This window comes from Anabrus simplex, chromosome 2 (genome assembly GCF_040414725.1).
Source record: "Anabrus simplex isolate iqAnaSimp1 chromosome 2, ASM4041472v1, whole genome shotgun sequence".
NCBI classification, from domain to species: Eukaryota; Metazoa; Arthropoda; class Insecta; order Orthoptera; family Tettigoniidae; genus Anabrus; species Anabrus simplex.
The window spans coordinates 982,359,472-982,384,628 of record NC_090266.1 but is presented as its reverse complement, the minus strand read 5'-3'; the positions used below and the strand labels follow the sequence as shown (position 1 = coordinate 982,384,628).

At 39.8% G+C, this 25,157-nt stretch overlaps 1 protein-coding gene across 12 annotated transcripts in view; it reads left to right on the top strand.

Moving 5' to 3' along the window:
• Positions 1-25,157, top strand: part of AP-1gamma (adaptor protein complex 1, gamma subunit) — a 792,649-nt gene that overhangs the window by 424,513 nt on the left and 342,979 nt on the right. The gene's annotated exons all lie outside the window — the stretch shown is intronic.

Here is a 25,157-nt window from a genome sequence, read left to right as displayed (position 1 = left end):
AATGGACAAAATATCTAGAAATCAGGGAAATCTTCCATGATGATGGATTGAAGGGGAAATTTTTTTCATGCTCTAGTCAGCCATATCCCAGACTATTGTAGCATATTTTACACAAGAAATGCACAATTAAATAAATTTTGTTTTGCCCTTGTGTCTTTTCTTAAACTGTTTTGACTAATTCTTTTTCAGTTTGAAGATGTCCACTGAAACTCATTACAATAAGCTTTGTCTAGACAGTGAGGAGTTTCCAGAATTTAGTGGTTTGTTGGACATGCTGATTAATGTTGCAACTTCAACATATTATGAAGTATTTTAAATGCATCAAACTTAGCAATATGTGTAAACAAGTATTTATTTCTTTTGCTAAATTACCTACTCTTGTAAAAATACATGAAAACTGAGTCTTCTCATCCAACAGTTTCTTTCTTTACAAAGAAACATCTACTTCCATCTCCATTAGAAGGCGTGCAGCCTACACCTAACGCTTCATTCACGGCTACAGGGAATTAGTAGTGCCAGAAACAAGTCAAATGATTTTAAGGACTTTTGGTGTGAATGATGAATTGTCAGCTGAAGCAGTATGGGCTCTCCAGATTGTCACCAAGATGTCGTCTCGGAACTCTTCTGATAAAAACTCTACCAAACCAAACCCCATCGCACTACAGCCCTTGAAGGGCCTTGGCCTACCAAGCGACCGCTGCTCAGCCCGAAGACCTGCAGATTACAAGGTGTCGTGTGGTCAACACGACGAATCCTCTCGGCCGTTATTCTTGGCTTTCTAGACCGGGGCCGCCATCTCGCCGTCAGATAGCTCCTCATTTCTAATCACGTAGGCTGAGTGGACCTCGAACCAGCCCTCAGGTCTAGGTAAAAATCCCTGACCTGGCCGGGAATCGAACCCGGGGCCTCCGGGTAAGAGGCAGGCACGCTACCCCTACACCATGGGGCCGGCTTAAAAACTCTACAGCATTCAAAAATATGTTCCCGGATAATAAAACCAATCGGAGCTTTACTATGGACAAACAGTGCTCTGTTGTTTCCTTTTATTAATCATTAAACAGATTTGTTCATTGACGACAAATGGACTTGCATATAAGGTTTTGGGCTTTACGGATGGTTGTCCCAGTTAAGTTTGGACGATTTTGACGAACTTTTGTCCTAGGCATTTCCTTTCCTCCGGACCCGGTTGTGCTCCATATGATAGCTACGGGCACGGACTATTGCCATACGTCTCAATTTCCACTGTAGAAGACTTCAGCGGAGCTCAGGAAGAGAAATATTGTCTTGTACCTCCTTGCAGACTTTCCAAAGATCCTCAATAGTGGTGGGACGTCTAGAAGAAAGCCCTCTCTGCAGGAGACCAAAGGCACAGAAATCCATCGGCGAGACATCCGGGGATTTGACAGGCATGTCACTAAATGGTATGACATGGACACCTGTCTTTGTTTCTTTTCTCTCATAGTAGGTGAGTGATGACCTGGCAGTATGACTGAATTCTTTATCCATGTGGATCCAGACATCTAAAGCATCCTCACCATACAGCCGAGGGATATCTTTTGTCGAAATAGGGGTCCATGACATGCTTCTGGAAGTAGGTAGCACTGATCTCTTTTTTTTTAATTTTTTATTTTTATTTTTTCTCTTTTTTTTTTTTTTTTTTTTTTTGCACACTTAGGATTCTGAGTTAACCCCGAGTACAGTAACCAACCTGCCACTACCATGAACCCCCTAGCAGGGTTTTCTTTGTTTTCCTTGGCAAAGTTTGAATGTTCCTTTTGGCCTATTGGGCTATAGTAAATTAATGTGCCTTGCTTTCAAAGCCTTATGCCGCTTTACCAGGTTCTGATATTCTTTAATTATATGGTAGACTGTCCCTTTAGATGTGTCAGTGTGGGTGGCAAAGTGTCTTTGAGTTGGTGGATTTTCCTTCAGGACAGCAGCCTTTACGTTCTTAATGATGCCCCGAGTTTTGGAGGGTAGAACTCTCTTCTGTAGCGTGTTTTTTAAAGCTGTTGTTTCTGGCAGGAAACCATTCTGATGTAATTTTATCACATTCCATTGTTGCAATTAAAAATATGCATATTGTGTCATCGTTCCATCTGTTTATTCACATGTTACCTGCACATTACCATTTTACACTGTTGAACAATCCTCGATAATGAGAAATTAGCATCAGAAATGCTAACAATATAGCCTTGGTGTATATCTGCAATTCGGCAGGCCATAAGGCAACAATGGTATGATATGACAGTATGTGGCACTTCTCTAAGTCGTACTGACCAGACAGAGCAAAAAAACAGACTTGCAGCTTGCAGTCGCATCCTGTGTTAACCGGGGCAACCCTCTGTAAACCTTCAAAAAGTTTCCACAAGGTACTGGAATAACATATTCTTAGCCAGGGCAATTGCAGATCACTTGTTAGATGGATTTATTTATGGAGTCTCCGTACTTGTGGGAAATATTTTACCAGGCAAGGTGGCCACGCAGTTAGGGTTGTGCAGCTGTGAGCTTGCATATGTGAGATAATGTGTTCAAACCCCATTGTTAGTTGAAATAGTTGAAAATTGAAGGAGGAAATAAAGATTTTGAAATTGAGAAAAAGGAATAATCTTATAGAAAATATAAAGCAAGAGTAATAAATTTTCAAGGAGTACATTCTTCTTTTTCATTCCTAATTTGTCTGACTGATTTATCTTCAGTTAAAAAAAAGAAAAAAAAGCTGTATGTCGCACCGATACCCACTATCTCTCAAATGCAAGCTGATAGCTACGTGACCCAAACCGCGTGGTCACTTGCTTAGTAGTTTTGAAATCTATTGCGATTACAGGCCTATTTGTGATCCGCAGTATACTGTACTTCAGATCCACATGAGTTAGTATTAGATTACTATAGTTTAATAATTTTTTTGGTAGTGGCTTTACGTTGCACCGACACAAGATGGGTCTTATGGCGACGATGGGATAGGAAAGGCCTAGGAGTTGAAAGGAAGTGGTCTTGGCCTTAATTAAGTTGCGACCCCAGCATTTGCTGGTGTGAAAATGGGAAACTATGGGAAACCATCTTCAGGGCTGCTGACACTGGGATTCAAACCCATTATCTCCCGGATTCAAGTTCACAGCCATGCGCCGCTAACTGCACGGCCAACTCGCCCGGTAGTTTAATAATTTTTTATACTACCATATACAGTATAAGTTACTGAATTACCCGGTTAATAAGTTTGTAGTACCTCCGGTTAATTTCCTTTAATGGTAAATAAAATGGGATTCCATTGTTGCAATTAAAAATATGCATATTGTGTCATCGTTCCATCTGTTTATTCACATGTTACCTGCACATTACCATTAAAATAATTGTTATATCAATTGTTATAATGCCATCGATGTATTTTTCAATAAATGAATGAATAAATAAATATTAAAAAGTAATAAAGAGGGAAGAAATTGGAGGTTGGATTTTCCTTTTTTCTTCCTAGTAAAATATGTTTGATCAGGTAATATATTGCACAGTTTTTGTGAGTCAGAAATTTCTGTAAGAAATATCTGTAAGTCAGGGAAGATTAAGAGAAAATTCCTGTGAACATACTACATTGTTTCGCACTGTTTTCCCACTCTGCTGTTCTCTACCTGGCGCGCTGATTGATGATGTTTTACCTGGCTGCCAGCATAACGAATGCATAGTCCACTAACCATGGTGTGTATTAATCACAGTGCCCCCTAATAAGCTTGGTGATTACTGTTAGTGGCAGGTTAGATTCTGATTCACAATAAAGCACTGTTAGTTAGGTTAGAGTTTGATTAAGTTTGATTACTATCAGCATCAAAATTTCTGATGGGGAAGGTTAGTTTACTGTTTGTGACAAAATGACGAATAATGATAGATTAGTATTTGTAAGATCCTTACTGTCAGCGACTGATTGACTTCTCGTATAATGGAAGAACTCTTAGTGAGCTAGTTAGGTTAGAGTTCAGTTAGGAGTGACCTATGGCTTTAATAGGGAATATCACCACTTGTTGGCAGCTGTGACAGTGTTCTGTGCCATAGGATGGTTGGCTGGAGGAGTGGAGGAAACGTGTTACATCAGTGTTGTAAATGCACCTGTAACCATTGTGATCTCTAAGCCAAGTTTTTTGTTATTACTCTTCGTAAGATTTTTTAAAATAAGTTACCTCTACTGTCATTTTCATGAAATTTAAATTTAAAAACAAAATTTTGTAGTAATTATGTATGTGTCCGTCAAAGATTTTTAGAACCATAAACTAGGAAGTATGTTCAGAGGAATGAATTAAAATGCAGTATATATTCTGTGCCATGCCTATGTTCCAACAACATTTTATTATTTGACTAAATGCATTTTTAATTGTTGGCTTTAGTGACTGGAGTCCATTTTCTCTTCTTAGCTTCTTAAGTATGATTGTGTGTTCATTATTGAACATTCAAATTGCTCTCTCGTACATCTGTTTCTTTTAAACCACCTATGTATTTTCAAATTATCAGATCTATGATGAAGGTCGATGTTACTTTTGTTAATCAATACCCAAGAAAGCTTTAGTGTAGAAGAAGAATTTATTACTACTACTTTAACCCCGTGCGGGTGGGGGACGCACATGTAAAATACACCCGTGGTATCCCCTGCCTGTCGTAAGAGGCGACTTACAGGGGCCAAAGGGGCTTTCAACTTGGGAGTGTGGATTGGCGACCACGGGGCCCTTAGCTGAGTTCTGGCATTGCTTCCACTTACTTGTGCCAGGCTCCTCACTTTCATCTATCCTGTCCGACCTCCCTTGGTCAACTCTTGTTCTTTTCTGACCCCGATGGTATTAAAGCATTCAAGGCCTAGGGAGTCTTTCATTTCGCGCCCTTCATGGCCCTTGCCTTTCTTCGTCTGTTACTTCACCTTTCGAAGTGACGGATCCCTTCTTTCTTCTTCTTTTCTCTCTCTCTCTCTTTACTCCCTGTGGATGGGGGACGCAAACGAATAATACACCCACGGTATCCCCTGCCTGTCGTGAGAGGCAACTAAAAAGGGCGACCAAGGGATGATTGAATTAGAACCATGAAACTACTTTTGATTCGTACCATCACGTGGGGAACACCATGGGTTGCCTGTACTTGCGAGTTGTACCACTATATTCGGTACGAAATGGGTTTGTGATTAGTAGCAGCCTGGCCGGGGGTTTCCGGTATCCGCGCGTCGTACCCATGTGAGCAACACCGCGGGTCTGGGCGTTGCCTGTTAGTTGTACCACTATAGGGAGCGTGCACGGTACTAGTAACAGAGCGCTCTGGCGGAATTCCGAGAATTAATACGGTGAGAGTGCATTCCGCTGGAAGCCTTGCTTCATACAGTAGTTACGGCGAAAGTATCGTTGCATCTTGTCGTCAAGATAAATATGAAGTAATGCTATGGATGTTGTAATGCTGTACATATAAAACTACATTTTAACCTGATATTGTTGTCACAGGACGAAATGAATAACACAATTGTAACTACCTCATATCTGTGAATCTGTGAAAAGTCAAATTTCGCGAGAGAGATTTCCGGTGAAATCGACTGTGCTTTTGAGAAACTATTGACAGGCAGCATCCGGTAAGCAAATAAACAGGAATTCAGTTGGAATAAGTAGATAACACGTCATGTTGCTAAGCGAAGTTCTGATAAGAAAGATTTATACGAGTGGATTATGTGCAGGGGTTACAGTTCTACATTCTTTATTATTGGTGGCAAGAAATTTGTTAGCACACAAGCTACGTAAACAATGTCGTTGATATACGGAAACAGATCTAGAGGAATATTTTTCAAGATTTTGTAAACGGTCACCCTGTGTATGCATCTGTCAACATGAATTCGCACACTTGCTACACTCTGAATTTGTAACACTTCATCTTCTGTAAATCTCCCATTGTGAAGAAAAGGCGGCATAACAAGAATGAGTTGACTGTTTTTAAACCTGGGAATCCCTTGTTGGCTAATATAACGTCCCCTTCACTCAAAAGATTTAGGAAGCCTGAATTGTTAACAATAAAAGTATCACTAGTTCTTCCACCATAACAAGGGAGAAAAAAACAATAGTTTCATTTGGGGCTACAGGTAATAAAAATTTAAAGGTATAACATGACTTGTACGAAGAATACATGTAATGTCTCTCATCTATTCTTGCTGGCGTTTCTGATTTCCTTTCTGTGCAATCTCTTATAACTCGTGCGTCAGGATAACTTTTTTTTAAAGCGCTAGGCAAAGTTTTTTGCACGGTTTAGTTTGCTAGGCCTGAAAATAAAATTACAAGTGTGTGTCTTGACTACTCCGAGAGCAGTAAAAAATATTTGCGCAGCAGTAGTAAAGATGTACACCAAATATGAGTGCCAAGGCAGCAAAGGTTATATCCAATTTCATTTTCATTAAAAAGAGTAAACAAACATCGTTATTACTTATATTTATAGACACTTCAGAAACAAAGAAAGAAAGTAAAAAACTGAATGTTTCGAATGAAACGCTTGTTAAATCCTTCAACTGTGCCTCATTTTTTATGCTCTGGTATCTATGAAATCCTCTGCATATGTCCAAGGGGGTGTTGGGACCACAACTTTTATCCACCTTTTCCGAAATATTTGGAGGTACTGTGATTGACTAGCACTATGTGCCTACATCATTCCCACTAAACAAACAAATGAATTCGAAAGTCGTTGCTTCAAACTCAAATGCTGCTTGCACCGACTCATTTTTCATAATAAATTCATGAGTTTCATGATTAGAAGACGTGTGTGTATATTTGAGCATTTCATTCATTTACTCGCTCTTAAAACAGGGATACATCACATTTTCTTTTCGGTTTCTTCTCATAGCTCTCATGAAACACAGATGGTATATATGATGGATGATTTTCAATATTACTAGGCTTTCCTCCAATAAAATGTTCACTGCAAACGACGGAGTATTTGTTGGGTTCCGAAGGGGTTCCATCTGCTCTGAAATGCAGGAAAACATTATTATTATTATTATTATTATTATTATTATTATTATTATTATTATTATTCGGCGTAGTCAAGACACGTGCGCATGGAAGGACATAAATGTAAACATACGAACCTGCTGCAATGCATAATTGAAATGAAATGTACTATTTCAAAGTGTACTTAAATGAACGTGTTCTTGACTTGGCAATATGTTTGAAATGTGTGATTTACGTCACAAATGAAATAAGGTAGCCTACTGTACTTACTTTATCCTTCCAACAGCCGAAATCCACTTCCTGCATCTGTCCGATTCCTATGGACGACCAGGAAATGTGTGAAATGTAATTCCTTTTCCATGTGTGTTTCTTGGTGTGTTGTGGCAGTTCACTGCACAACAGTTTCTATTTCATTTAGGCATTTTGATAAACTACTACTACTACTACTACTACTACTACTACTACTACTACTACTACAATTTCACACGCACAGTTACACAGCCTGGACTGACCACTCAAGACAAGATCACCAAAATGTTACAGATTTCTTCTGCTAGAGGTGCTAAGAGCGGCCGTGCACGCTCCCTATATGAGCGACACGGTGGGTCTGCGTTGCCTGTGATTAGTATCCACTGTGTGAGGAAAACCATGGGGCCCGTGGGACCGGCACCCGTGACTAGTACACCTAGGTGAGGAAACTCATCGGTTTGCGTTGGCTCTGAGTGGTGCCATTGTGTGAGAAGTACAATATTTGTGAGTAGTACCATCTTGTGTGGAATACCGTGAGTCTTCGCTACTCTTGATTAGTACCCCAACATGACAAATACCATGGTTCTACTTTACTCGCGACATGTACCATTCTGTGGAGCCTTAGACATGGATTTTGCACCCCTTTAGACATCAAACATCATTGTGCTTTATGAGTGGTCCCTTGGTCAGTAATTCTATTATTTACGACTTTTTTTTTTTATTCTGATCCACTGCTTTTTTTTTTTTTTTTTTTTTTTTGGTTGGGTTCATGTCCATTCATTCTTCATGACATTTTTCATTTTATTTTGGTCAGTGAATGAATTTCAACTTTTTGTTATTTCATTTCGTACCATTAGGGGCCGATGACCTCGATGTTAGGCCCCTTTAAACAAGCATCATCATCATCATCATCATCACTACTACTTTAACTATCATAAGATATGAATTCCACGTTTTGATCTGTATTGACAGATAGCGATACGCAATGGACTATATAGGGTCCACCTACGCAATACAATCTAATTACAATATATATATTATATTTTTGTAATTGTTCTTCAAACTTTGACTTTCTGAAGAGAGGTCATTTTCAGCCGATTTCAATTTACAAAATTGGCAAAAACATTTAAAGAGTGAACACTAAGAACAAAAACATCTAAAATATGAATAAAAGATGTTAAAAAGTTTGTAAAATCTTGAAGGGATATGTGAGTCACTCGGTTGAATGAATGGTGGAATGAGTCTCATAACACATAATCATCCCTTCTTTTTTGCAAGCCTTAAGCAATTCAGTCTATACACACCTGAGCATGTGAATTTGTTAACTTGTTTCATTGAACTGGGATTGTAAAATTTACGAAAATTATTGTGTGAGGTCTTGCATGATATTCGAACATCCTTTAAAGGGTTTTTCAATTGGTGAATACTATTACTATTTTATTGTACTACTACTACTATTATTATTATTATTATTATTATTATTATTATTATTATTATTATTATTATTATTATTATAGTGTACAGACTGGGAAAGGATAGCGCTGACACTGATTCATAATTATTTGATAAGATAATCAGCTATGTTGGAAACAATATGGAAAGGAATGTGATTTTAGCGGGGAAACAATATGGAAAGGACAGGAAGCATGACCAGCAAATAAGTTGGTATGGGAAGGACAGCTGATTCAGAAAGTGATTGAACCAACTAGAGGGAAGAATATCATGGGCGTGGTGCTGATAAAACCGGATGAGCTTTATAGAGAAACTGTAGTAATAGATGGTATTAGTGATAATGAAGCTTTTTTTTGTCATAGTTAAAAATAAATGTGATGGAAAGGAAGGTCTTAAAAGTAGGACCATTAGGCAGTACCATTTGGCTGATAAAACAGGCATGTGGGAGTTTTAAAAGGTAACTGTGATCGGTGGAAAACGGTAAATAAAAATGTATACAGACTGGGATGGGTTTAAAGCAATTGTCGAGGAATGTGAAAGCAAGTTTGTACCTTTAAAGGTGGTAAGGAATGGTGAAGACCCATTGTATTATAACACAGAACTAAAGAGTCTAAGAAGAGGTGCAGGTTGGAAAGAAATTGAGTTAGAAATGGCTGTGGAAGTAAGGAGAAATTAAAGGAACTTACTGGGAAATTGAATATAGCAAAGAAGTCAGCTAAGGATAACATGATGGCAAGCGTAATGGGCAGTCATACAAATTTTAGTGAAAAATGGAAGGGTATGTATAGGTACTTCGAGGCAGAAACAGGTTCCCAGAAGGACATTCCAGGAATCATTAATGAACAAGGGGAGTGTGTATGTGAGGATTTTCAAAAGGCAGAAGTATTCAGTCAGCAGTATGTCGAGATTGTTGGTTATAGGGATAATGTCCAGTTAGAGGAGGTGACTAATACTAAAGAAGTGTTAAAATTTACTTATGATAATGACATTTACATTAAGACAAAATTTGAACACTAGAAAAGCAGCTGGAATAGATAAGTTTTCGGGGGATATACTAAAGACAATGCGTTGGGATATAGTACCATATCTGAAGTACATATTTGATTGTTGTTTGCATGAAGGAGCTATACCAAATGACTGGAGAGTTGCTATAGTAGCCCCTGTGTATAAAGGAAAGGGTGATAGACATAAATCAGAAAATTACAGACCAGTCAGTGTGACATTCTTTTTGATTATATTAAACATGTTTGCAAAATTAATAACTGGTTCGATAGAAGGCAGTTTGGGTTTTGGAAAGGTTATTCCGCTGAAGCTCAACTTGTAGGATTCCAGCAAGATATAGCAGATATAGATATAGAAGTTTAATCTGATTTAATCTGATCCTGTAATAATTAAGAAGGGAATTTCTTAAGGCAGTATTATTGGACCTTTATGTTTTATATATATATATAAATGATACGAGTAAAGAAGTGGAATCAGAGTAAGGGTTTTTGTGGATGATGTTATTCTGTATAGAGTAATAAATAAGTTACAAGCATGTGAGCAACTGCAAAATGACCTCTATAATGTTGTGAGATGGACAGGACGCAGTGGTATGATGATAAACGGGGTTAAAAGTCAGGTTGTGTGTTTCGGAAATAGGAAAGGTCCTCTCATTTTTAATTACTGCGTTGATGGGGTGTAAATTCCCTATGGGGATCATTGTAAATACCGAGGTGTTAATATAAGGAAAGATCTTCATTGGGGTAATCACAAAAATGGGATTTTAAATAAAGGGTACAGATCTCTGCACATGGTCATGAGGGTGTTCAGGGGTTGTAGTAAAGATGTAAAGGAGAAGGCATATAAGTCTCTGGTAAGACCCCAACTAGAGTATGGTTCCAGTGTCTGGGACCCTCACATGGATTACTTGATTCGAGAATTGGAAAAAATCCAAAGAAAAGCAGCTTGATTTGTTGTGGGTGATTTCCGACAAAGGGGTAGTGTTATGAAAATGTTGCAAAGTTTGAGCAGGGAAGACTTCGGTGAAAGGAGACAAGTTGCTCGGCTAAGCGGTATGTTGATATACATGATACAGATGTTGATTCCCATAGGGAACCTCGAATATTTTTCCTGACAGGCAGGCATCAAATTTTGAAGGTGGGACAAATTCTCTCATAGTGTATTGGCACTGCCTGTGGCTCCAAGTAGCCAAAGCAGTGGCCTCCGCGATATGCACTAGCCAGGTGTCTTGGTGGGTGTGCTATTTACCAACTGATGAGCCCAGTTTAGGACACTGGGGCGAAGTGTTGGCAACCAGGAATGAGTTAACTGGAAAATTTATAATGTCCAATAACGGACCAAATATGTTCCAACTATGTTCCGCACTGTCGGCGGGGAGATGGCGTTGAACGACATTAGTCGACTAATTGGTTTGTGTGTTGTCTTTTAAAATAGAATAGATAACAAAATGATAATAAAGTTGGAATTCAAGAGGACAAATTGGGACAACTATTCTTTCATAGTAAGGGGAGTTAGGGATTGGAATAACTTACCAAGGGAGATGTCCAATAAATTTCCAATTTCTTTGAAATCATTTAACCCCTTAACTGGGAACTAAATTCTCCACGTGCGTAACGTGCCCTGAGTACTTTTTCCCCCACTTTGTGGTATTTAAATATTTCCTTCATAAATGTGTACACAATTAGTTTAATATGATAGTAATTATTATTATTCTTCAATAATGGTATACTAACGTTATGTACATTATTTACATTTTTATGAATCCAAATGGGTTACTAACACTATTTACATTGTTCTAAATCCAGATGATTATAGGTTTTGTAGATTATCTTTGTGATATAGGCAGAAACAAGGTATTACACACAAAGCATTTTTACGTCACTTAAGTCTATATTTATCTTATTGACACCTGTAAAGGCAAACCATGGCCTCGGGGCACCATTCGCAACGAGGTGAACCGGCTGAGTTACAGTTTGAACGTCATCCGTGTCACTTGGTTCATCTGGAACACCACTTTCACTATCCTCTTCATCAGTATGAATCCACTCATCATCAAAAGAAGATACATCATCATCACTCTCCGCTTCTAAAACTGTCAAAATACCCGCACAATCAAGCCTATCTACTTTACAATTGGAAGCCATGCTTTGCGACATAAAAGGCTGCGCAGGAACTTCGTGCAAGGCGATAAAACAAATACATTTCACGAAGCTGTGATAGCTCTAAAAACAATACATGGCGTGATATCGTGTAAAATATATAAACTAATGCGATAGATTCCATGGCAACGCCATATGCCTTCACCCTCACGATAAATACGCAATAAATTTTACGATCGACTAATGACATCATACCCACTGTAGAAGCCAAGCGCGAAACCGTCTGAAGGCGTCATACTCACTTAAGGAGTTAAAGAAAGGCTAGGATAAAAACAGATAGGGATTCTGCCACCTGGGGGACTGCCCAAATGCAGATCAGTGGTGCTGGATGATGATAACATGATAATCCAACAAGGTAAAAATTCCTTTGGGCCTTATGCAGGATCTTCCTTCTGGTGATAGTTCCACCTTCAGTTATCATTCGAACGTCACAGAACAGTTCATCCTTCTCTTTATCCCACAGCAGGCCAAGAATGAGATTAACACTTTGCATTCCTATAGTTCTTTCCAAGCAGTTACTTTCCCAGCCTCGAAGTTCATACTTTGTTTCTGTAAGAAGTCTTGCAGATTCATTAATGAATTGGATCAGTTCTTCCTCAGTGTCAGTAGACGTAACTCAGTTGTCAACATAGAAAGACCTCCTTACCATTTCAGATGTATTCCTTAATTCGGGTAGACTTTTCTCCAGAAGAAGGCTAAGCACACCACTCGACAACACTACTCGTTCATGCCCAAAAACCTTGAAATTCCTACGGAAAAAATTCTCCCACCACAGAAACCTGAGAAAGTCTCTATCAGGTGGAGCAAAGGGCTTCCTGCTGTCAGAAAGTACGCCTATTCTCCCACATTGAAATCTTGTCAGAATCGGTGGAATTGGTTCCAGTAAATTGGGACCCTTTTCTAGGCACTCATTCAAAGATGGGAATCCCTTTCTTGTGGTGGAGGCATCGAATGCCGGCCAGACGGATGTGTAGTGGAATTGTCTCTAAACACTCCCTGGTGTGGTAAGTAGCGACATCAATTTCTTATTCATTTCTTCGAGTGGTGTTGCCATTCTTTAAGTACCTCATCATAATCACCATACTTTCCTTCACGGATCAGTTTAACTCAATTAGACCTGCAGCTCTTCTCAGCAATTTCTAGGTTTTCTTGCAGATCCTTGAACGCCTCATTCGAAGGTAAACTGACCTCATAGCGTTCCTCTCTGTTAATAGAAACGGTATTCTTAAAATAGTCAAGTGTGGCAATTTCCACTTCTTCTCGAGACTTCTTTTCCACACGATCCTTGATTCCAAGAGTCTAATTTCCAAAGTTCAGTCACACTAGACTTCAATGTCAGCAGGGATGTTACAAACATGTTAGCTCTACAGGAGGAATGATTACCCGCCAAACTTCCCTTAACAACACATCCCAAATGGGTTTCTACAGCTTCTGGTCCACAGTTCAAAGTTTTTAATTCTCCCAGTCAGTAACGGCCCATACACGTTAGCTTCCAGTTCAATTTCATGTCTATTTGGACCACAATCAGAAGCAAAAATGTTGTTTTGTTTCAGTTCCTTCATTAAGGGACCCCTTTTAGCCTAGGAATTTCACCACAAATCACAGGCTGACTGAGCACAGGGATCTCACAACAATATTTTCAATCCACACTGCAGATCTTCAACTGGTAGTCGAATGCAACTGCCTGTCATTTTCAGCACCTCCAAACAAACCATGAGTTAAGGTCTCTGTACCCGAGGATTGAAGTCCAACAGACACAGCAGTTCTTTCCAGTAAATACAGTCTCTGCGATCCTCTGTCGATCAAAGCCCTGACGATGCATTCTTGTCTTCTCGATAGGATCTTACCCATTAGGGTTTGAAGGAGAACCTCTTGACTGTAGCTTTGACAGCTCAACAGTGCACTGTGTTTTTCCATACGAGTCTCCTCCTCCTGCTGTTCGTTTGATTCCTTCAGTGGCAAGTTTGGACACATAAGAACACTGTGTGTCTTCCCACATACCTGACATCGCACAGTCACTTTATAAGCCTTAGCCATATGACCTTGTTTCAGACGTTGGTAGCAGCACCCCGTTTTCATCAATATACTTTTCTTCTCAGACAGTCATATTCTGTGCCTTGAAACAATCTTTCATATCATGGTTTCTCTTAGAGAAGACACAATTGTTTCCATTTGAGTACCTCTTGCTTCTCCAGCAAACAGATTACTACCAGTAGGTATAGATTCAGTTTGAGGTGACTTTGGTCTTCTGCTTTCCTGGTTTCTGTGAGGATATACGGAATTCCCCGTTGGGCGAGTTAAATTCTCTGTTCTCCCTCCACTTCGTTCTTCAGAAAAGGTGATAGCTGCAACAATTTCTCACAATAAAGATTCTCTGATGTTTCATTGATAGACAAAGAAATGGCAGTTCTTAACTACACTCTTAGCAGGTCTTCTGGGAGTGATGATTCAACTAGGGGGAAATAAAAAGTCTGCATATTTATCACTGGTCATTCCCAACGATTCGAGTGACCTAAGATGCGAGAGATGCAAAGGAGTGAGTTTCTTAGACACTGAAATTCTATATAACTAATCCTAACAGATTATTATTATTATTATTTTTAATAGGATTATTTCTTTGTGAACATGTATCTGGGCTGGAAGCCTGTTTTGTTCATTAATAAATACTTATACTAATCCTAACAGTTCACGAACATAAAACTCCAGCAATAATTCTTCTCTTCCGAACCTACTCTGTAAACACTGAATTGGTTTCACATAGTTATCAGCCGTAGGCAGAAAGCTGTTTACGACGTCTCCCGCCTTACTGCCCTCTGTAGTAGCTTGAATTAGGTACTGGAATTTATCTTCCCTTTCTATGTCCAGATCGTCATGTAGCCTACGGAATTGGCTCCAGAAACCTAACCAGTCTTCAACTTCACCACTGGGTTTCCTCAGTTCGATCATAGGCAACTTAGGTTTTTTCTTGCCAGAACCGGAATTGTCACTCAACAAATTGATACCTTCACTTGTGACAGTTGCTATATTGCTGCATAAGAGTTCTCGACACTCTGACATGCTTCGTCTAATTTATCACTGTATTCTTGCACTTTATTTTATTCAGTATCATAATCCGCGTCATAATTACTGTTGAGAAGCACGTCAAAAACTTCATCATGAGCTTCTTTCAGTTCAGCAGCCAGTCTTTCTAACTTAGTTAAATATTATCTTACCTTGATGAGTTGTTTCAGTCATCAATGAGTCAAAAGTCTTTGTAAATACTGCACGTATGGGTTTTCTCAATTTTACTTGTCTCTCCATCTTGACTTACAACTTTCCTCACGTTGAATCGAATCCATCCTGTCACAGTCACCACTAGTGTTCTATTCAAACCAGAAAACCTACCTGGCCGACTGGTTCGTCAAAATGCAGGCACTTTTTATTTTACGGAAACAGTAACAACAAAATATTTCATTAAAGGTAAGGTTGCATTTGCAACACATCTATGAATATAACACATCCATAACAGTAAGACTGTAACAACTGACTGTCTTGTCCATGCACCAAAGCCTGTCAAACTTAGTTATTTCACTCTTGTTAGATTTCTACAATAGCGCAGAACGTGACACAATGGACATTTCAGCTGCCATTTTTAAAATGGTGCATGGAATAGATGCATAACGTTCATATGATAACTGAACCTCTCACTATAATTTTACTGTCCTCTTGCGATATTTTTATTGGTAAGAAAAAAGAAAGCAGTGGTAACGACGACATTCATTATGAAATTTTTTTTCAGGGCTTGCAGGCGTGCTACACTTACGATACTTTGCCAGTATCTGCAGGCTGCCCTTTCGAGTGATTTGTCTTAACGTCATTTTTCAACAGAGTGGCGCTTATGACACTCTGTGTTTCTAGGTATTATGTATAAGTTGTTTTCTTGCTTAGAAATATATCTCTTGTGTGATTAGTTTTATTTTCCGTATTGATACTTTACGAGAGGAGAAATTATCTCCCATTAGAGAGATAATTCCATCTTTATGATCTCCAAATCATGGTGGTACTCCTGAATCCTTCCCGCTGAAATACATATTGCGCTGTGATTTGCCAATTCAGATACAATGTTGAGATTTCAAAGCTCCCCATCGTTTGCACTCTACTCGTGCTGTCTCTGTCTTCTGAATGGAAATTCTGGCATATGTGGATAAAACAAATTTGAATTCAATTAATCTGTATTACAGAATACTGGCAAGCAAAATGCAATCTCCAATTATATAATATCCCAATGTCCTTCCAGATAAATCAATGGCAATGAACCAGTAGGGTTCAGTACTAAACTTGATGTAACTACAAAGACACACACATGCGATGCTGTCACTTGTGTACACTTTTTTTTATTTACAAATTACACACACACACACACACACACACACACACACACACACACACACACACACACACACTAATAAACTGCCATCTTGAACAAAACACTGCTACAAAGAAAAAGAAGACTGCTTCATCAGCATGTCAACTGATTACCAACAAAATCACAACATCAGTTCACACTAACAACTTTCACTAGCAAGTCTTGCTAACAATTCTACTCCAACTCCCAAGACTGTCTCTTTATACACATTGCCTGGCCAGGCTTCTAGAAAAGTATGACACATGTTTTCTTATAATTTCTGGTCTCCAATAGTCCATTTACAATCAGTGGAATTTTCTATACAATTTTAGTGACAAGAAGCGTTGTTCTGGACTATTACCATGTGTTGCTCAACATTACACTAGATTTATACTTGATATTTACGGGTAATAATAAATTATATGCTATTATGTGTTTTTACATGAAATAAATTCTTACTAATATACATACAGCATACGTGTCGTGACATAACCTCACATTTTTTGTTACACAAGACACAAATAATAAATGATGGACCACGTTTTATACCAAATATAGTCCATGCATAACTAAGTAAATAATAATAATAATAATAATAATAATAATAATAATAATAATAGCAACACCTACTAATCAAACTCGATATTTCTACTATTTACCCATGGGTTTAGAAAATTTTTCAAAGTTACACTAGTCCATTACACTTGCATCAATATCCCCCCTATAATTTGAAACAATTTCAACCTTCTATCACACTCGCCAACTTTGCCTCGGTCGTAGATTATATCTTCTTTTTTTCTTGACGTCACTGGTTGTGTTCTCCTCTTGACTGGATCGTTCCATGTCGAGGGCCGGTGTCGCCTCGCTGCCAGTCTCCTACTCGGTGGTAGTCGATGCGCTCTCCTCCTCATAACCAGATTGTGCCATGTCATTAATAGCCTCTCCTCCAGGTGGACCCGCGGCAATACCAGGCAATTGGGTGACTCGCCGCAATGCTGATGAATGGACCTTGACAGGAGGGTTGGTCTTCAGTAAGTAGACCCCATGGCCCAGCTGCTTATTAACCTCTACGGGACCAACCCACTTAGGTGTGCGACCTATGTGAATCCCTCCAATCTTATTACTGACTGGGTGGTTATGTCACAGCGCTTGTTGGCCTGAGAGGAAGATTGGGTCTGATCAACATCTTGAGCTTTGGCCTGGGTAAGGGATCTGTTCTTGGCCGAGGTTTGCTTTTCCTTTTTGTCCTGCTGCTCCTTATGCTGCACCCTGCTAGGGAAACAGCTGCATTATCTTGACCAGAAGTGGGTGTTGGACGAATCTTCCAGTCCCTGGTACTGTATAGCTGTCGACCAAGGAACAGCTCCTCTGGAGAATAGTCAGTGACACGGTTGAAGTGTTGTCACAGGGCAAAAAGTTAGGGCAGTATCTGACGATCCCACAGTCGATGTTCCTTGTCTATTAGGTGAACCTGTAGCATCCTTTTTAGCTCCTGGTTCAGTCATTCAGTTGGATTGGTCCTTGGGTTGTGGATAGGGGTGGTTCAATGCTCCCCACCCCATTCAGTCATCATTTGCTGCCACTTCCTTGATGTGAACTGATTCCCGTTGTCTGACAGAATGCGCCGTTGATAACTGCAGCGGCTGAATACCTCACCCTGTTGATGACTGGTGATGCTTCCCTTCATAGCTTCTGGTATCGCAAAAGCTTCAATCCATCTTGTGAAGAGGTCGGTGATTACTAGGAATCCTGTTTTGCCCCGTGGTGTTCTAGGGTAGGGACCCATCAAAGCCAGGGCTATGACCACCTGAAGGGCGCTGCGGCAGTCTTCCTTGCTAACTGGAATTTGCTTTCCTGTTGCTTGCCATGGTGCAGGTGCAGACGTAACACCCTTTCGCATAGTCAAGGATGTCTTTCCGCATGTTGACACAGAAGAATCTTCGTTTAATAGACTGATATGTCTCTTCACCTCGGTGCTATCGTGGAACTTCTCAAGGATATCTGTCATGTGCTGTCTAGGGATCACCACTACTGCAGGTATGTCGGAGAGGTGAGATCTGTACATCAAGAGTCCTCCGTCAACCCAGAAGTTTTTGTAGCACATCTTGAATTCCCTCTGAGTTGACTATCGGTGTGCTGCATCGTAATCCACTGCATCATGGTCCTACAGGGCTTGTCTTCTTCTTGCCATTGCTTGATTATTCCCAGATCAAGTTCTTTCTTGATTATCATAAGAACAGGTTCGCTGGGTTTGCTCTGGTGTTTTTGTGGAAATTCTCTCTCGACAATGGTGCTCTGCCTTCAGGTTTCATCGTCGGCTGCCTAGATAAACTGTTTGGTCGTATGTTTGTCGATCCTGGGACGTGACACACATCAGCATCATATTTTGTGATTAACAGAGCCCATCGTATCAGTTTAGATTTTGAGCCAGAGACCGAGTTCAACCATTTGAGAGCTGCGTTATCAGTGTACAGCTGGAACATCCTTCCCTCCTAGTAGCCTCTGAATTTCCCCATGGCCCATTCCACGGCTAAGGCTTCTTTCTCGGCAGTGCAGTAGCGTTGTTTCGGTGAGAGGTGGCTTTCTGCTGGCATACTCGATGGTGACCCTTCCACCGTCACTCCTCTCCTGGAATAACACTGCTCCTAAGCCGGAGTCGCTGGGGTCCGTCTGCTGGCACATCTTCCGTTTGGATTCAGGATGGGCTAGACTGAGAGTGTTGCATGTCACAGTCTTGATGTATTCACAAAGACACACACAAAATGCTGTCACCTGCGTACACGGATTTTATTTAAAATTATTATCAAGTTAAACTCACATAACCTAATCAACTGCTGTCACAAACAAAACACTACTACGGAAACATCAGAAGATTATGACTGCCATCTTGTACAGTTGACTGCTGACTGCCACATAAGTATGTCTGCATACACACAACACGTGTTCATAAAAACAACTCCTGTTAAACAGTAACTCAACTCCACCATCCAGACTGTCTCTTCATATAGGTTGCCTGGCCAGGCTTCTAGAAGGATATGGCACAATAGAACTTCTCGTAAATTCTAGAGTGCCTAATACATAGTTACAGTTGTAAGGAGGGTTCTACATAGTTCTTGTCGTACCGAGTGTTATTCTGGATATTACAGTGTGTTGCACAATGTTAGTATGGATTATACATCATATATTCAGGTAATAATAAATTATATAGTATTAATTACAGGTTCTTACATTAACTAAACTCATATATATATATATATATATATATAGCACATGTTTCATGTCATAACCTCAGAAATAATGGTATCGTCCGACTACATAAATAATAATAATAATAATAATAATAATAATAGGAAGACTAATAAGAAGACGTAATCACTTCATAGCCATACCTCACAAATAATAATAATAATAATAATAATAATAATAATAATAATAATAATAATAATAATAATAATTCAAGCTCAATAGTTGCATTATTTACCCACTGGTTAAAGAATATCTTTTTCAAGTTATATCAGTGTATTGCCGGCCCCGTGCTGTAGGGGTAGCATGCTTGCCTCTTAGCCGGAGGCCCCGGGTTCAATTCCCGGCCAGGCCCGGGATTTTTACCTGGACCAGAGGGCTGGATCGAGGTCCACCCAGCCTACGTGATTAGAATTGAGGAGCTATCTGATGGTGAGATAGTGGCCCCGGTCTAGAAAGCCAAGAATAACGGCGGAGAGATTCGTCGTGCTGACCACACGACACCTCGTAATTGGCAGGCCTTCGGGCTGAGCAGCGGTCACTCGGTAGGCCAAGGCCCTTCAAGGGTTGCAGTGCTATGGGGTTTGGTTTATATCAGTCTGTTACACTTGAGTCAGCCTTAATGTCTTGAAATGCTGCCTCTTCCTTGCTGGTCAGTCGGAATGGGCGGTTGTTATGGAGAAGATTGGTGAGTGGTCATCTCTTCAAAGTATGGCACGAAGATGCTATACCATCCACACAAGCCAAGGAACTGACGTACTTGTCGCTTGGTCCGCGGGTGTTCAGCTTTCTCGATAGCTCGATTCTTCTTCGGTTGCCTTTCTAAGCCTTCAGATGTTAGGACATGCCCAAGATATTCTACACGGGACTGGGCGAAGTGGCACTTCTCCAGTTGGCAAGTCAGTCCGTGAATCTTCAGTCATTTCAGCACTATCTTCAGATGTACAATGTGTTCTTGAAAATAATTGCTGTGGATTAAGAGATCGAGATACACTTCGCAGAAATCTCCAACGTATCCTGACAACACCTTATCCAGCAGTCGCATGAAGGTTGCAGGAGCATTCTTTAGTCCAAGAGGAATTACTTCAAACTGGCACAATCCTCTCGGTGTCATGAAGGCGGTCAGTGTCCTAGAACTTTCCTCAACCTCTACTTGCCAGTATCCGGAGTTGAGATCCAGTGTGCTGAAAATCCTAGACCCACTCACTTGTTTCAGTGAGTGTTTCAGGTCAGGCATGGGGTAGGTGTCATTAACGGTCTTCTCATTCAAGTTGCCGAATTCCACACACAGTCAATACTCCCCATTTTTCTTCTTTGTTAGGACGATAGGTGAAGCCCAACAGGATGTAGAGGATTCGATAAGACCTTGCCCTTTTATCTCCTGAATCTTTTGAATGACGAATGGCACACACTAATAAACTGCCATCTTGAACAAAACACTGTTACGAAGAAGAAGAAGAAGAAGAAGAAGAAGAAGAAGAAGAAGAAGAAGAAGAAGAAGAAGAAGAAGAAGATGATGATGATGATGATGATGATGATGATGATGATGATGATGATGATGATGATGATGATGATGATGATGGTGGTGGTGGTGGTGGTGACTGCCCTATTGGCATGTCAACAGATTATCAACAAAATCACAACATGAGTTGACACTAACGACTTTAACTAGCAAGTCTCGCTAACAACTCTACTCCAACTTCCAATACTACCTCTTTATATGAATTGCCTGGCCAAGCTTCTAGAAAAGTATGACACAGAATGTTTTCTCGTAATTTCTAGTCTCCAACAACCTATTTACAAATGGATTGAATGTGCTGTAACTCTCTAGTGACAAAGATTCGCTCTTCTGGACTATTACCCTGTGTTGCGCAACATTACATTGGATTTATACATAATATTTACAGGTAATGATAAATTTACTATTATTACCTTTTCTTACATTAAATAAACTTTTGTTCATTTTTTTTTTTATGATGGCAAGTTTAAGTGAACAATGTGCAAACCTTTTCTACTATTTTCCCATGTGTTTAGAGAATTGTTTCCATGTTATACTAGTCCATTACACTTGCATCAAACTAGTGTTGCGATAGACACTTTTCAGCACCTGCTTTCTTGGGAATACGAGGGGGTACCAAAAAAAAAAAAAAAAAAAAACTATATATTTTCAAATTTTTTACAAAACAACCTTATCCCCTTCAAAATACTCTCCATTACAACTATTACATTTCTCCCACTGGTGCTTCCACTGTTCGAAACATTTTTTGTAGTCATCTTTAGAAATGGCTGACAGCTCCTCAGTCTGTTTTTCTCTACCTCTGCAATATTGTCAAATTGGTGTCTTTTGATGCCCCTTTTCATGCGTGGTAATAAGAAACAGTCACATGGAGCCAGGTCAGGCATGGGGCAGTGGAACCATGCTTTTTTTTTGTCAGAAACTAACAGATACCACTGTGTTTGCAGGTGCATTGTTGCTGTGGATGAACCATTCTTCTGTCTGCCACAAATCGGGTCTTTATTGATGAACACTGTTGTGCAATTTTCTTGAAACTTCCCAATAAAAGGTTTGCACATTGTTCACTTAAATTTGCCATCATAAAAAAAAAAACTAAAAAAGAACAAAACAACGCTAACAAAAACAACCACTGCAGATGTACAGAACAAGCCAGGTCAACAACACAGGCGGCACTGAACTGGCAATGAGTTGAGCTTTCACACCTAGTGGCAGAAATGCATACTACAGCAGCTTCGTCCACGGCAATGTTATTCCGGTTATTTTTGGGTATCCCTTCATAGGCATGGCAACATTCTGCCTGAAAAATCGGATGGCATTTCTCCTGTATCATAAATTTTTCACTCTAAATAGAATAACCTCGCCATGCTGGTTTCTTCTAAGGTGGTTGTAATTCTGAGGATATGTCGTGAATTCCATGTGCCTTGTTCCTATTTAGGTATCTTAAAACTCTGTTGAATTCTGACATCAAAATTGGCTCTCGCATTTAATCAGCATCAACAGCCTCTTCTTTTTCCAGAATGTTATCGTCTACTTCTTTTCCTTGATACAGTTGTTGAATACAGTATGTTTCTGCTATATTTCTTGAAATTGGGATTCCATCTGATAATCATACATTTAATTTTACTTTCTCCAAAGGTTTCTTTGATTTCCCTGTGTGCAATATCTACCTTTTCTACAACCATACAACCTTCAAAAATCCTTGCACATCTTTGTCAGCCATTCTTCCTTACGTATCCTCACTTTCAACAACTTCATTCTTTAATCACCTGTATTCTTTTCTATCCTTCTAATTTTTTGCATTCTTTTATTTTCACCGTTCATCAATCAGGTCTGGTTATCACCCGAGTTATCATCCGATTCTTACTTGATCTTACATTTCACCAAGCTCGATGGCAGCAGTCGCTTAAGTGCGGCCAGTATCCAGTATTTGGGAGATAGTGTGTTCGAATCCCACTGTCGGCAGTCCTGGAGATGGTTTTCCATGCTTTCCCATGTCCACACCAGGCAAATGCTGGTGTTGCACCTTAATTAAGGCCACGGTAGATTCCTTCCCACTCCTAGCTAGCCCTTTCCTGTCCCATCATTGCCATAAAACCCATCTGTGTCGGTGCGACGTAAGGCAATTTCTAAAAATGATCTTATCTTTTCTTCCTTACCTTCTCCTTCCTTTCCTTCCCTTTCCTCTCCTTTCTTCAGCAGCCCTACTGATCTCAGACTTTATGACTGTTCATTCTTCATCTGTTGTGTTTTCTTCAGCCTTTTTGTTTAGTCAATATGCAACATATTCCTTGAGACAAACCCTCACACTATTCTTTCAATTTTTCTACATCCCATCTTCTTGTGTTCCTTTCTTCAAGTTTTTTCAATTTCTGACAACATTCATTACCACCAAATTGTGGTTAGAGTACATGTCAGCTCCTGGTTAGGTCTTGCAAACGAATACCTGGTTTCTGAATCTTTGGCTAATAGTAATGAACGCTATGTTACCCCCCTGTGGGTGTGGGACGCAGGCACACACTAGGAATACACACACAGTGTTCCCCTCCCCTCATAAGAGGTGACTGAAAGGAGGAACGGAAATGCTTCGTGGTTTTGGTACAATGTGTTGGACCCCCTGTGGATGGGTGGGGTTAAATACATCCATAGGTAATCCCTGCCTGTTGTAGAAGGTGAGTAAAAGGATCATGTGGCTATCGGTCCCCCCTTTTTGTTGTTGTTGTAGGCTGATTCAAAATTCTTGATGTGTGTGCAGCGGAGAAAGGCCTCTTACATGTGCAAACTACGCTCGAAAGTCCAACGGTGACACGAGAATCCAGTTTGGTGGGAGCACTTTGTACCTGTGCAGTAGTATCTGCCTGACAATACAGGCCCCTTCAGAGCCGAATGCCAGGACATATTATTGTTTTTAAATTTTTTATCCATATTTATTACTCTCTACACTCAGTGGGGTACATGCTATTGTTGGTGATTGGAGGAATGTAGTCTTGGTGCCCATTGCCTTAGTTATACCTTATTAGGCATCGTCCATCATCTGACCTCGGGCAATATCTGCTACGACCAGGTGGTATCGGCTTGGTTTGGCTAGAGGCCCCTTATCGAAGTGGGTGCCATTTGTGGAGGACGATTTTGGCCATGGCTTTGAAACGTCTTTGGCCTGCCCAAGGTGGCTTGAGGCAGGTCAAGTCTATTTTGTTTAGTAGAAATGGAAGACCTTAAAAAAATGTGCAACGGTAGTTTGTTGGTAAGGTTGCTCACTACCATGCTAGCTGATAGGTTGCTCGAGTGCGACCACTTTGACGATATCCTCCATCAAAGTGGAGGAGCACTAAACCTTGAATCTGGTTCGTGGAGTTATCTTCCACCGTGAACTCTTCTTGAGCACTGACAATGAATTGACGGAAGACATGAAGCAATGTCTCGTGACACATGTCCAATGCATTACAAGCGAAGTCAACGGCGGATACGTTGCCATGGGTGTGTTTATTGCCTCCTTCAAATTGTCCGTGTTACTAGAAAAAGTCAAGGTAACAACCTATCGCTGCGATGTGAGGCCGTACATCCCGCCTGCCATGCACTGCTATCAATGCCAGCTTATTCCATTGTTCTTTAATATTTTTGTGATAATGATTTAATACCGATGGTTTTACCTGAAGATGTCTAATGATTGGATGAAACATGTACTAGTATTTGCTTTCAGGTAATCATTTTATCTGAATATATGATGTATTGAATGAAATTTTTAATATGTAATCTCTGGAACATCTCCTAAATGACTCATTGCAGATAGTGTGATAAACTTTCCCCGCTTTCATTTTCTTTAAAACTTTATATTCTGCTGGGCACTTTGTAGACATATGCTGGAAAGGACTTACTTCACATCTTCCTCAGGTTTTTCTGAAGTGTTAAGAACATTACTACAAGCCTGGGGTGGGGGGTGGTTTACTAATATGATCTCGTTAACTGGAGCAGACTTGTCTTTTTGTTGAAAATAAGCATATACAGTTATAATTATACCTTACTGTGAACGCAAAAAACTAAGTCATGAAATTAAGTATTTCATTGGAGACATGCAAGAAATTTGTAACTGACTGACACTTATGGACTCAAATTAAATAACGTAAAATCTCAAATCATGACTTTGTTCAAAAATCATAAACAACTTCTCTTTAGCTAGAAAATTCACCAATTGATTTCAGTGAATAAGT